Below are 3944 nucleotides of genomic sequence, written 5' to 3'. Positions count from 1 at the left end.
GCCAGCCCGGCATGTCCCGATTTTCCCGGACATGTCCGGCTTTTTGGGCTTTCCCCCCCGGACGGGGATTTGGAGCCCAAAAAGCCGGACATGTCCGGGAAAATCCGGCCATATGGTAACCCTAGTGCTGTTAATTACTCTGAATCTGTCCCCAGCCTGTGCCACAGGAGAGCTGGACACTTACACAGCTCTAGGAGAGCCAGGCTGGCCCTGAGCATTGCAGACCTGTCCGGAGAGAAATGGATGCCATTTCAGGACAGGTAGAGTGCACTCAGCTGATCAGCCACACCAACCTGCAAGCCACAGGCAGCCCAGGGGCCTGTGTCCTCCTCCACCCCCCAATTCCACAGATTGTTTTGCTTCTAGTGAGTGGTAAGAGAACAGCCAGAAGTTACCCTGGGATCCACCACCCCCCCCCCCCCCCATGTACTGGGGTGATGCAGCCCTCCCTTTGTGTTACCACCCCTGCCCCATGTCTTCTCTCCCCCAGCTCCTTCCTCTCCACCCCATTTTCCCTGCACCCTAGGCTGGGCCTGTAAGTCCCGCCCCTCTTCCCCCCATCCCCTCCCCCCTATCTTCCTTCTCCCACTGGTGTATGGGGCTGGGTCTCTCCCGTCTCCTCACTGGATACAGGGATCAGACACTCACCAGCCGGCTGCTGCCGCCCTGCTGGGTCCCCAGCTCCACACTACTGACTGGGGGTGCGGAGCCGGGCCTGGCTGGGGACTGTGCGGTGCAGAGTCGGTGGCTGTGCAGCCAGGACAACAGCGCTTGTTTCTCCTGCAGAGCAACTCGCAGTGACACTAACTTCTGGTTCGGTCGATTCAACCACATGCAAACTGCGTTCTGTCGTGGGAGGGGGATTGGCTGAGACACCCTGTGCACACACCCATTGAACCGTCCTTCACTGCTGAGGAAGTGGGGTCTGATGCAGGGGCAGACAGTGGGGAACTGGGATGGCTGCAGCCTGTGTAGTGTGAGGGCTTGTTTACAATTACATTTTATAGCGCTCAAGCTTGCTGGCTCTGGGGTGTGAAAAATCACCAACCCCCCAGCACAGCAGTGCTGCTCACTCACACAAAGCGCTGCCGTGGGAGCCCTCCTGTGGCAGCACTTCAAACTTTCTAGTGTAGCCGTAGCCTCAGAAACTGCTATGTGTAGGATGTGCTACCTGTAGCAGTTACTCCTATGTAATGGATTGTAGAAAACTGCTACTGTAAAAAACAGATATAGCTAATTCCTACAGATGTTTTTACACAACACCACCAGTTCCCTCTCACACTATCACTCTGCTTACAGTACCCCAGACTGAGCCCCCAATATGACCCCTCACCTTATCACAGACTCCTCAGCAACCCCCTCCGCACCAGGCTGCTCAGCACAGGGGTGGAGTGCCCCAGGGACGCAGCAAAGCCTGGCAGCTTCGTGCACACAGAAGCAGAAAAAACACCCTCTAAAATAACTCCAGCGCACTCAGGCTTAGAGCACAGCACAGGAAATGCAGGTGGCTGTGGGGGTTGGGTTTCTGAGAACTGAGCTAGCTGTTTATTTACAAGTTATTCAGTTTAACCCCACCTGCACTCTGACCTGCCCAGAGCTGCTCTGGTGGTTTCTTGTGAAACTTGTGTCTGTAAATTACTCCTGTTGTTGGATTTCTGCAACTGTTGCATTGGAGCCATAAATGTACAGGCCTCCCCTTGTGGGACCTGCTACACCACTGTAAGCGCCTTTGATACCAGTGTAACCACATCCAGACTGGGGGCGCATCGTACTGCTCTAGCTATACCGGAGTAGATAAAGCTCTGCCTGAAGGAACAGAACTTGCCCCAGGCCTGCCTCTTTAGAAAGACTCCAAAGTCCTGCCCCTCCACAATGAGCATACTGCAATAGTGAGAGGATCAGGTTGTCTGTCACACACACACACAGCCTGCTCTCCCTCTCCCCCCCCAAGCCTGTATCACTTTAAATAACACTATTACTCTTTATCTTGCAAGATTAAATTCAAAACTAAGCTAAAACTCTGTCAAACCACAGTACAGAACAGGAAAGGGAAGAGGGTTCGGGGTATGAGGAAGAGGAGGATGAAGATAATGTGGATAGCTCACAGCAGCAAGGAAGCGGAGAAACCAGTTTCCCCAACAGCCAGGATATGTTTATCACCCTGGACCTAGAGCCAGTAACCCCCGAACTCACCCAAAGCATGCTCCCAGACCCCGAGAGCACACTGGGGACCTCTGGTGAGTGTACCTTTGTAAATATTACACATGGTTTAAAAGCAAGTGTGTTTAATGATTAATTTGCCCTGGCGATCGCAGCCAGTACAGCTACTGGAAAAGTCTGTTAACGTGTATGGGAATGGAGCGGAAATCCTCCAGGGACATCTCCAGAAAGCTCTCCTTCATGTACTCCCAAAGCCTTTGCAAAAGGTTTCTGGGGAGGGCTGCCTTATCACGTCCGCCATGGTAGGACACTTTACCAGGCCAGTAGCACATAGTCTGGAATCATTGCATAACAAAGCATGGCAGCATATGGTCCTGGTGTTTGTTGGCATGCAGACAACATCCATTCCTTATCTCTCTTTGTTATCCTCAGGAGAGTGATATCATTCACGGTCACCTGGTTGAAATGGGGTGATTTTATTAAGGGGACATTCAGAGGTGCCCGTTCCTGCTCGGCTGAACGGAAATGTTCCCCGCTGTTAGCCATGCGGTGCGGGGGAGGGGTGAAGTGATCATCCCAGAGAATTGGAAGTGATCATCCCAGAGAATTGGGTGTTCGGGGGAGGGGTGTTAGTTGGGTTTGTGCTGCATGTTAACCCGGAAACCACAGCCCCTCCTTTTACATTGAAAACCCATTTTAAATGGCCAACACAATTCATCCTTGATATGGGAAATGTGCTGCTGTTTGAAACCATTCCCACATGTTAAGAAGGTTAAAAAAGCTAAAAGACTGGATTACCATGGCTGCCTGCAAGCCGAAATCTGTTGCCTGGCACTGCGTGAGTGATCTCTCACACCAAACCGGCAGGCCCTCAATATAAGAGGAAAAATGCGACCTTGTAACAAAAGCACATGTGCTGTGTAATGTGAACAGCAAAATTTAATGTGAAAGAGTGTACCCATTGTTCTCTAAAATGTGTCTTTAACCACTTCTCCCTTCTCCTCCACCAGCTGCAAATTTTTCTCCTTCACAGAGGAGATAAGGAGAAAATGGCGGACTTGGGCTGACATGTTCACAGAGCTCCAGATGTCCTCCCATGCTGACAGAGCACAGCAGAATGCGTGCAGGTAGTCAGTGTCAGACTACAGAAAAGCACAATAAAAACGAGAGGAGAGGTGGCGGGCTGAATCGCGGGATGAACAGAGCAAGTTGCAGGCTGAAGATGATAGGTGGTGTCAGCTTGCAGACAGAAGGCAAGAGTCGATGCTCCGGCTGCTGGAGCATCAAACTGATATGGCTCCAGCATATGGTTGAGCTGCAGGAAAAGCAGCAGGAGCAGAGACCGCCGCTACATACCTTGGCAATTATCCCCCTACTTGTGTGAGGAATTAAAGAACGCATGAATGTGAAGTAACAATGACTTTATTGCCTCTGCAAGCAGTGCTCGAAGGGGGAGGGGAGGGTGGGGTTTTTGGTTTATAGGGAAGTAGAGTGAACTTGGGGGGGCGGCGCGGAGGGTTTATCAAGCAGAAAAATGGAAGTCTCACACCGCAGCCTGGCCAGTCACAAAATTTGTTTTCAAAGCGTCTCTGAAGCACACCACGCCCTGCTGTGCTCTAACCACCCTGGTGTCTGGCTGCACGTTATCAGCAGCCAGGCGATTTGCCTCAACCTCCCACCCCACCATAAATGTCTCCCCCTTACTCACAGATATTGTGGAGCACACAGCAAGCAGCAACAACAATGGGGATATTCTTTTCGCTGAGGTCTGAGCGAGTCAGCAA

General features: G+C 51.7%; 1 long non-coding RNA gene across 1 annotated transcript; it reads left to right on the top strand.

Annotated features, from left to right (window-relative positions):
• The first annotated feature begins 1770 nt into the window (after positions 1 to 1770).
• Positions 1771 to 3566, top strand: LOC135974932 (uncharacterized). The gene is made up of 2 exons (XR_010591994.1): positions 1771 to 2237; positions 3171 to 3566. It is a non-coding gene; the product is annotated as an uncharacterized LOC135974932 (long non-coding RNA).
• Positions 3567 to 3944: the final 378 nt, after the last annotated feature.

The sequence above is a fragment of the Chrysemys picta genome, chromosome 12 (assembly GCF_011386835.1).
Source record: "Chrysemys picta bellii isolate R12L10 chromosome 12, ASM1138683v2, whole genome shotgun sequence".
In the NCBI taxonomy this organism is placed as follows: domain Eukaryota; kingdom Metazoa; phylum Chordata; order Testudines; family Emydidae; genus Chrysemys; species Chrysemys picta.
The sequence above is the reverse complement of the archived record's forward strand: the minus strand, read 5'-3'. Positions and strand labels throughout refer to the sequence as shown.